Below are 11632 nucleotides of genomic sequence, written 5' to 3' on the forward strand. Positions count from 1 at the left end.
TCACAACTTTTGAGTTATTTGCAAACTCAATAATTTCCCTTGCCTAGATACACAACATATTCAAAAATCACAATTACATGTAATCAATTCAATAGTGAAAGGAAAAGGTATAATGATTAATGACATTTGATGAAGAAAAATTAACCTTATCACTTGAGACATTAAAAATCTCAACTGTTTCATCGAAGATAATACTCAATGTCACAATTTTGGTTGTTGCTCCACTAAAAATTGCACTTTTCAGAACTTCATTGGGATGGTTCTTCCTGATCACATTATTAGTATCTACAAGAAAGTTTTACAAGGAAAAGAAAAATTAGAATTTAATGTTAATTTAATTGGATAAATCAAACATATATGAATACTTACATGCATGAACATATACTCGTTGATGAATTTTATATACCTAATGCATTTTAATTTAGTATACGTTTAATGTTGTAAAGTTTCTTTTTTTTTTTAGCTTTAATATCCTCACACTTTATGACATTGTAAGATTAATAAGTCCTAAAAGGCTACAACAATAGATATCTACTGTATTTAAACTAAATTCTAACTTAATATAACACAAAAAATTAATTAAATTCTAAATTATAATTAATTAAGCTAGCGTTTAGTCAAAGGTTCTGAAAGTATATTTTGACAATTTATTTTTAAATATTTGTTTGACCATGAAATTTGATATAATAATCTAATTTTTAAATATTATTTGGAACTTCTGGTCATACTTTAATATTTTTTCCAAATAAATATATGTTATAATTTTTTCATATCTCAGCTTTAGAAAATATAGCCAAATGGGGATTGAATTAGGATTGACACCAACGATGTTAAGTTGAGTGGAAAGGACACCCCATCACGGGTATTACATAAACAATGAATTTTGAGTGTGTTCTCAAATGGTGAACATCAACTAAAAACGACGATTAACCTTAAGGGATAATAGTATAAATTTTTGTCAAGTGTTTGATTGTAAAACATCAAAATTCAATTTGAAATTGAATCTGAAAATTGTAAAAAGAAGTGTTCTTAATATGTTTGTAAACTACATTTTCATAAAAGAAATGTGTCATCTTCTCTCCTTTGCAAAAAAATATAATCGAGGAGAGTTCATCTTCAAATTCAACTTTGTAAATATAAATAAATCTAAAAAATATTTGAAATTATTGTACACTTGAGCTTTTACATTCCAAGATCTTAAAGAAAGATAGTAATTAAGAGAATATACCTGAAGACATTATCACAAAGCAAAAGCGTTGATCCAAAAAATGTTTCTACCTCTTTTCTCTAGCCTAATGTTTCCACCAACGGCAGCAATGGAAATTCAAACCCTAATCGGTGAAAAAGATAAATTTATAAAGGTTCTGGTACGTCCATCAAGTAAGTCTTCATCAAATTTTAATGATGTACTTTACATTAATTGGGCCACACATAAAATAATGGACACATTCTCCCACTTGGCCCAATAACCATATAATGATAATATTTAAGAGGAAATTTCATAAATAACAAAGAGATTAAAATTAATAAGCCCCATTAGCTATAATTTACCTCATTTCGCTCCATAGCTTTAGTTTCATTTTCTATGGGCATTTGTGTTTGTATAATTCGTTTGTCAATATACAAATCAGCAAGTCGGTTAGTATAATTCGCTTGTCAATTAAGTATATACAAATTGTGTATTTATGCCTTCAGGAAATTTTTCAAAACATATACAAATCAATTATATCAACATGATAATTATAAACAAGCTAAGTACGCGTATACAAATTTTGGATTTGTGCATTTATGAACAAAATTATACAAATTCTGCATTTATACAATTAGAAGTCGAATTATACAAAATTTAGACGAGGCCCGCGTGAATTTCTTCGACCTATAGATATGTAAGATTATTAACTATTATTTGTTTGCTTAATTGCATCATTTTCCCTATATTTAATGATACATTCATTAATTACGCATAAAACAAATTTGTTCTACATTAATATTCATCATACATATCATAATATGACAAGCCGTTAATGGGAATTATGCCGGTTTGCATAATAATATTATGCTACACACTACTAAAATAACTGCATTTAGAGACGAACATCATTGCTAGTCTGTTCCTATTTTGCTCATTTCTAACAAAAATCAGTCGCTAAGTGGGTTTAGCAACGAAATTTGTTGTTTAGCAACAAAAAATTTCTCTCGCTAAATCCAGAATTTTTAGTAGTGACATACTCCCTTCCTTAATCTACAAAACTAATAATTTATCATATCAATTTCATAAAATATAAATATTAACAACAATAATATTTCATTGAGACTTTTAGTAGAATATCAATACAATAATGCATACATCTATCACGATCTGAGTCTACACTCCGATTGAGACATGACACCTACAGCCATGAGTGGTTCTAGACTAGTTATTGGCTTAACATAACAGATATAACATATAAAACTAAGGCGGAAGCTTGAACATATTCTTGATATAAATTTGAATAGAGCAAGTCAATAGATCAAGAGACTATATTACTAATGTTTGAATAAAGTCTCTACCACATAGAATGAAAATATAAGTATGTCAGGACAAGACCCACAACTATCTCAAAATCAAAGATAACATAACATAAGTTTAGAATTCTAAATTCATGGAGTCCCCAAATGACGAGTAGGTCTCACCAATGGTCTTAACGAACGTCCGTGTAAATTTTTTGCAAAAATGATCTCAGATTTCTGGATCACCAAAAAAGATGGTTGATTATAGCACATGAAAATCGGTAAAATGAGGGATTTACCTACGCTGGGGCACGTTTGACCTTGAAAATGGATCGTTTTGATTGTGGTGACCAATCGAATCCGTAGATAAGGTCTTAAAGGACGTCCATATAAATAATTGGAAAAAATAAACTCGCAATTCAGGATCACCAAAAAAGATGGTGGATTGAAAATTGACAAAATAGGGGGTTTACCTGTTCTAGGGCTCGTTTGACCTTGAAAATGGATTGTTTTGACAGTGGTGACGAACCGACTTCATGGATAAGGTCTTAACGGGCATCTTTGTAATTTTTTGGCAAAAATAATCTCGGAATTTTGGATCATTAAGAAATATATGGACTATATAGCACAAGAAAATCGGCAAAATGGGGGTTTACCTGTTCTGCACTCGTTTGACCTTGAAACTGGACCGTATTGGCCGTGGTGATCAATCGAATCCATACAGAATGCCTTAACGGACGTCCTTGTAAATTTTTGGCAAAAATGATCTTAGAATTTCGGATCACCAAAAAAGATAGTGGACTATAGCGCAACAAAATTGGCAAAATGAGAGGTTTACCTTCTATGGGGATCGTTTGACCTGGAAAATGGGTTCTTTTTGTCGTGGTGACAAACCTTCTCCATAGATAAGGTCATACGCACGTCCGTGTAAAATTTTGGCAAAAATGATATTGGAATTCTAGATCCTCCCAAAAAATGGTGGACTATAACACACGAAAATTGACAAAATGGGAGGTTTACTTGCTCTGAGGTTTGTTTTACCTTGGAACTGGGCCGTTTTGGACGTGGTGACCAACCGGCACCATTGATAAGATCTTAAAAGACGTTTATGTAAATTTTTGGTAAAAATGATCTCGAAGTTCCGGATCACCAAAAAATGATGGACTATAACACAAGAAATTCGGCAAAATGGGGGATTTACCTGCTCTATGACTCGTTTGACCTTGAAAATGCGCCCTTTTGATCGTGATGACCAACCAACTCTATAGATAAGGTCTTAATGGACGTCCATGTATATTTTTGGAAACATTTCTCTCGAAATTCCAGATCACCATAAAAGAAGGAGGACTATAGGACACGAAACTTGACAAAAAAATGGGTTTACCTACTCTATGGCTTGTTTGATGTTGAAAATGTGCCTTTTTGCCATGGTAATCAATTGTCTCCATAGATAAGGTCATAACGAACAAACGTGTAAATTTTTAGCAAAAATGATGTCGGAATCCAGATTACCAAAATAGATGGTGGACTATAGCACGCGAAAATTGACAAAATAGGGGGTGTAACGACTCGCAAGTACCCCCTAGAAGTTAGGGAGAACCCTTGGATCGTCACAAGGCGTACTTGACCCTTTGTGATCTTGTACAAGCACTTTAACTTCGTTCATTACATAAGACATGAAAAGTAGTGTGGAATTTAAAACATTTCACGATAGTTAATATAAAAAGGAGTTCTTTCATGAATACTAAGAAAATCTCATCGTCATAAGCCAAACTTAATGATAGGACATAATATCTTAGGGACACTGCCCTTTACATTGAATAGAAATACATAATAAGTTTTTATATAAGAAACTAAGAAATATGACTATGCCTCGAATATATGAGGACATACTTAGTCTTGAGAGAGTATATTACAAATCTTTTCCTTCTAGTCTTCAAACGCCTCCAATCTATACTTATAGAGTATAGAAGAGTACGGAGTTAGTACAAATAACGTACTAAGTATGACATATGCAAAAACATGCAAAAAAGGACATTTTAGTATGAATACATTTTCATGCAAATTAAGTAAAACATCCATGAATATAGAAGTAAAACAACACAAGAATCATCATTTAACACTTAGAGAAGGATTTCCATAATTTTAGCAAAAAGAACCCTTTTACAGTGAAGTGCCTAAAAGTTACAGTGAACCCTTTCAACATTACAGTGAATCCCTCTATTCCCAAAACAATGAACTCCCAAAGTCGATCCAAGAGGAAGTGAAATCATTTCCATAGAAGTTTCCCTAGCTAAGGTTATCCTAAGACTCACCACGGTAAGACATGAAGGAAACACCCATACACCTCCTTCAATACACACCTAGGTGATCCCTAATACTACCCCTTCTAGGCTTACTCGCCTCGGGAGAACAAGTCCCCACTCAATGACAAGAAATTAAAAGAGCACTCAACCACTTCACATAAGACACACCAAGACTTCCCTTTCGGAATGTCTACTTAGTGCAATGAGTAGATGACGTCCCATTCCACCACCGACCCTAGGTAGTACATTCTTTTAGAAGACTTAGCTCATTGAATTCATATAAGACTCACCAAGACTCCCCTTTCGTAATGCCTACCTAGTACCATGATTAGATGGCGTCCTATTCCACCACCTACCCTAAGTAGTACACTCTTTTAGAAGACTTAGTACTTTGATTACTTTTGTGGGGGTTAGCTTAACCAACATAGACCATGAGGGGTTTACCTTCTCTTAGGCTCGTTTGACCTTGAAAATAAGCCGTTTTGGCAGTGCTGACCAATCGGCTCCATAGATAAGGTACTCACGAACATCCATGTAAATTTTTGGATAAAAATTATCTCAGAATTCGAATCACAAAAAATGATAATGGTCTATAGCAAACAAAATTTTGCAAAATAAGGGATTTACTTGTTTAGGGATCATTTTACCTTTAAAATGGGTCGTTTTAGCCCTGGTGAACAACCAGCTACATAAATAAGGCTTAACAGGACGTCATTGTAAATTTTTGGCAAAAATGCAAAATTCCGTATCACCAAAAAAGATGGTGGACTATAGCGCATGAAAATCGGCAAAAATAGGGGGTTTACCTGCTCTGGCTCGTTTCACCTTAAAATAGGCCGTTTGGGCCGTGGAGACCAACTGGGTCCATTGATAAGGTTTTAAAGGATATCCGTATAAATTTTTACAAAAATGGTATCAGAATTTCAAATCACAAAAACAATGGTGGTCTATAGCACATGAAGATTTGCAAATTGGGATTTACCTTGCTTTGAGGCTTGTTTGACCTTGAAAAAATTGGTTGTTCTGGCCGTGATGACCAACCGGTTCCATAGAAAAGGTCTGAATGAAAGTCAGTGTAAACTTTTTTCAATAAATGATCTCAGAATTCTTGATCACCAAAATACTTAGTGGACTATACACAAAAATTGGACAAATAGGGGGTTTACCTGCTCTGAACTCGTTTGACTTAGCCAAAAAGGTTGTTTTGGATGTGGTAACCAACTGGCTCAATAGATAAAGCCTTAACGGATGCTTGTGTAAATTTTGGTAAAAAGTTTTCACGGAATCCCAGATTATTTAAAAGATTTTTGACTATCTAACACACGAAAATAAGAAAAATGGGGGGTTTACCTGCTTTTGGGCTCGTTTGACCTTGAAAATGGGTCGTTATGGTCGTGGTGACCAACCGACTCCATAGATAAGGTCTTAAAGGCCATTATTGTGAATTCTTAGAAATAATGATGTCGGAATATCGTATCATTAAAAAATATTGTAGAATATAGAACACAAAAATTGGAGAAATGGGGGGTTTACCTTTTGTGGCTCATTTGATCTTGAAAATAGGCTATTTTGGTCGTGGTGATCAACTGGCTCCATAAATAAGATCATAGCAAACGTCCTTGTAAATTTTTGGAAAAAATGATCTCGAAATTCGAGATCACCAAAAAAGTTGGTGGACTATAACACTTATAAACCGACAAAATAGAGGGTTTACCTGCTCTAAGGCTCGGTTGACCTTTAAAATGGACCGTTTTGGTCATGGTGATCAAATGGATCCATAGATAAGGTTTTAACGAACGCCCGAGTAAATAATTGAAATAAATAATCTCAAAAATTCTGGAACACCAAAAAAGATGGATGATTATATAACACATAAAAATCAGCAAAATGGGGGCTTTACCTACTAAGGTGCTCGTTTGACCTTGAAAATGGACAGTTTTGGCCGTGGTGACCATACATAAGGTCTTAACAGACGTCCATGTAAAATTTTGACAAAAATATGATATCGGAATTCGGGATCACCAAAAAAGATATTGCACTATAACACACGAAAAATCGATAAAATGGGGAATTTATCTACTTTGGGCTCGTTTGACCTTGAAAATGGGCCATTTTGGTCATGGTGATCAATCAGATCCATTAATAAGGTCTTAATGGACGTCCGTGTAATTTTTTTGCAAAAATGATGTGAGAATTCCGAATCACCAAAAAAATGGTGGTATATCACACGAAAATCGGCAAAATTGAGGGAATGGGTAATTTTTTTTCGTGGTGACCAACCGACTCCATCGATAATGTCTTAACGAACGTTCGTGTATTTTAGACAAAAATAATCTCAAAATTCTGGATTACCAAAAAAGATGGTTAACGATACTACAGAAAATCGGCAAAATGGGGGTTAACCTGCTCTGGGCTCGTTTGACATTGAAAATAGGTTGTTTTGGTCGTAGTGACTAACCGTCTCCGTAAATAAGGTCATAAAGGACTTCCATATCAATTTTTTCAAAATGATCTCGGAATTCCGTATCACAAAAAAATGGTGGACTATAACACACAGAAATTGACAAAATAGGGGGTTTACATGCTCTGGGCTCGTTTGACCTTGAAAATGCTTCGTTTTGGCCTTCGTGACCAATTTGAACCATAGATAAGGTCTTACCAGATGTTCGTGTAAATTTTTGGCAAAACAACTCAGAATTTCGGATCACCAAAAAAGATGGTGGACTATAGCACACAAAAATTGACAAAATAAAGGTTTCCCTGCTGTGGGCTCTTTCAACCTTGAAAATGAGCCATTTTGGTCATGGTGGCTAACCGGATCCATCGATAAGGTCTTAGCGGACGTCCGTATAAATTTTTGGCAAAAATGATCTCGGAATTCCAGATTACTAATAAAGATGGTGGACTATATCGCACGAAAATCGGTAAAATAGGGGGTTTACCTACTCTGGGCTCGTTTGACCATGAAATGTGCCGTTTCGGCAGTGGTGAACTTCCAACTCCATAGATAAGATCTTAACGGACGTCTCTGAAATTTTTGGCAAAAATTATCTTGGAATTCCGTATCATCTAAGAAGATGGTGGACATTAGCACACGAAAATCGACAAAATAGGGTTTTACCTTTTTACTAAGCTCGTTTGATCTTATTGATAATGTCTTGACAGACGTCCAGTAAATTTTTGGCAAATCTAGGAACTCCGGTCACCAAAAAAGATGGTGGACTAGCACGGAAAAATTGGCAAAATAGGGGGTTTACCTGCTCTGGGCTCGTTTAACCTTGCAAATGGACCGTTGTAGCTGTGGTTACCAACCAGATTCATAGATAAGGTATTAACGGACGTCCGTGTAAATTTTTCTCAAAATAATTTTGGAATTCCAGATTACTTAAAAAAGATGGTGGACTACAGCAGAAGAAAATCGACAAAATGGGGGGTTAACATGCTCTATGGCTCGTTTTGGCCATAGTGACCAACCAACTCCATAGATTAGGTGATAAAAGACATGCGTGTAAAATTTTGGCAAAAATGATATCGGAATCAAGATCACCAAAAAAGATGGTTGGACTATAACACATGAAAATTGACAAAATAGAGGGTTTATTTGCTCTGGGCTTTTTTGACCTTAAAAATGGACATTTTAGACATGGTGACCAACCGACTCTATAGATAAGGTCTTAACGGACATTCGTGTAAATTTTTGGCAAAAATGATCTCAGAATTCCAAATTACCAAAAAAGATGGTGGACTATAACACACGAAAATTACTTAAATGGGGGGGGGGGTTTACCTATTCTGTTGCTCATTTGACCTTGTAAATGAGTCTTTTTGACCGTGGTGACAAATTGGCTCCATATATAAGGTCTTAACAAACATACACTTAAATTTTTGGCAAAAATAATCTTAGAATTTTGGATCACCAAAAAGGATGGTGGATTATAGCACACGAAAATCGACAAAATGGGGTGTTTACCTGCTCTCTGGTTCGTTTGACCTTGAAAATGAGCCATTTTGGCCGTGGTGACCAACCGCCTCCATATTTAAGGTCTTTATGGACATACATGTAAATTTTTGGTACAAATGATCTCGAAATTTCTGATCACCAAAAAAGATGGTGGACTATAGCACACGAAAATTAGAGAAATTGGGGGTTTACCTGCGTTGGGGCTCGTTTGACCTTTAAAGTAGGTCATTTTGGATAGGTGACTGACCGACTCCTTAGATACAGTCTTAACGAACGTTTGCGTAAATTTTTGGCAAAAATTATCTTAGAATTCCGGATCACCAAAATGATTTTGGACTACAACACATGAAAATCGGCAAAACAAGGGGTTTACCTGCTATGGAGCTCGTTTGACCTTGAAAATAGCCCGTTTTGTCCATGGTTGCCAAACACTCCATAGATAATGTCTTAACAGACGTCCCTGTAAATTTTTGGCTAAAATGAACTCGGAATGCTCCATCACCAAAAAATATGGTGGACTATAGCACACGAAAATCACCAAAATGTGGAGTTTACCTTCTTTGGGGTTCGTTTGATGTGGAAAATAGGTCATTTTTGCCTAGGTTACCAATTTGCTCCGTCCATAAGGTGTTAACGAATGCCCGTGTAAACTTTTGACAAAAATGGTCTTGGAATCCGGATCACCAAAAAACATGGTGGACTATAGCACACAAAAATTGGCAGAATAGGGTGTTTACCTTCTCAGGGATCATTTGAATTTGAAAATAGGCTGTTTTATCCATGGTGACCGACCTACTCCATAGATGAGGTCTTACAAATGTTCGTAAATGTTTTTGGCAACAATGATCTCGAAATTCCTGTTCACCAAAAAATATGGTGGACTAAAGCACACAAAAACTGGCAAAATAGAGGGTTTACCAGCTCTAGGGTCGTTTGACCTTGAAAATGAGTTGTTTTGGATGTGGTGGCCAACCGGCTCCATAGATAAGGTCTTAACGGACGTTCGTGTAAATTTTTAGCAAAAATGATCGCAGATTTCAAGATCATGAAAAAGATGATCACACACGAAAATTGGCAAAATTAGGGGTTTACTTGCTATGGGGCTCATTTGACCTTCAAAATGGGATATTTTGGCCGTTACTACCAACTGGCTCAATTTATAAGGTCTATATAACGTCCATGTAATTTTTTGGCAAAACTGTTCTCAAAATTCTGTATCACAAAAAACGATAGTGGACTATTGCAAACGAAAATTGATAAAATTGGGGGTTTACCTGTTTTGGGGCTCGATTGACCCTGAAAATAGGCCATTTTGGCCGTGGTGACAAACTGACTCCATAGATAAGGCCTTAATGAATGTCCGTATAACTATTTGGCAAAAATAATCTCGGAATTCTACATCACCAAAAAAATGGTGGATTATAGCACAAGAAGATCGGCAATTGGGGGTTTAGCTTCTCTGAGGCTCGTTTGACCTTAAAAATGGTCTTACTAGCCGTGGTAACTAGCAAGCTTACTAGATAAGGTATTAACGGACATTCGTGCAAATTTTTGGCAAAATTGATCTTGGAATTCTGAATCATCAAAAAAGATGGTGGACTATAGCACATGAAAATCAGTAAAATGGAGGGTTTACCTGCTCTGGGCTCTTTTGACCACGAAAATGGGCCGTTTTGGCCTTGGTAACCAATCAACTCCATATATAAGATCCTAACGGAGGTCTGTATAAATTTTTGCAAAAATGATCTCGGAATTTTGGATCACCAAAAAATATGGTAGACTATAGCACACAGAAATCAGTCAAATAGGTCGTTTACCTGCTCTGGAGCTTGTTTGACATTTTTAATGGGTTGTTTTAGATGTGGTGACAAACTGGCTACATACATAAGGTTTGAACGGAAGCTAGTGTAAATTTTAAGCAAAAATGATCTCGGATTTCTGGATCACCATAAAAGATGGTGAACTACAGGACACAAAAATCGATAAAATGTGGATTTTACTCGCTTAAGGCTCGTTTGACCTTGAAAATGGGTCGTTTTGGCCTTGGTGATCAACCGACTCCACAGATAAGGTCTTAATGGACATATATGTAGATTTTTGGAAAAAATATCTCGTATTTCCGGATCAACAAAAAATATGGTGGACTACAGCACACGAAAATTGGTAAAATAGGGGTTTAAGTTCTCTAGTGCTCGTTTGACCTTGAAAATGGGCCGTTTTGGACGTGGTGACCATCTATCTTCATAGATAAGGTTTAAACGAAAGTCTATGTAAATTTTTGGATAAAATGATCTCGGAATTCCAAATCACCAAAAAAATAGTGGACTATTGCACACGAATATTGGAAAAATGGGGGATTCACTTGCTTTAAGGACTATTTAACCTTGAAAGTTGGACGTTTTGGCTGTGGTCACCAACTAGCTCCATAGATAAGGTCTTCACAAACATCCATGTATTTTTTTGCAAAATTGATCTCGATATTCTGGATCAGCAAAAAAGATGGTGGGCTATATAGCACACTAAAATTTGCAAAATGGGGGGTGACCTGCTCTGGGGATTGTTTGATTGTGATAATGAGTCGTTTTAGCCGTGGTTACCAACCGGCTCCATAGATAAGGTGTTAATGGACGTCTATGTAAATTTTTGGCAAATATGATCTCGTAATTTGAATCACATAAAAAAAAGGTGAACTTAAGAACAAGAAAATTGGCAAAATGGGGGGAAGGTGAACTATAGCACAAGAATATCGGCAAAATGGAGGATTTACGTGCTCTTGGCTCGTTTGGCCTTGAAAATGGACCGTTTTGACTGTGGTGACAGATTGGTTCCAGAGATAAGGTATTAACCGTCGTCTCTGTAAATTTTTGGCAAAATT

Source organism: Solanum pennellii, chromosome 1 (assembly GCF_001406875.1).
Source record: "Solanum pennellii chromosome 1, SPENNV200".
Classification (NCBI taxonomy): Eukaryota; Viridiplantae; Streptophyta; class Magnoliopsida; order Solanales; family Solanaceae; genus Solanum; species Solanum pennellii.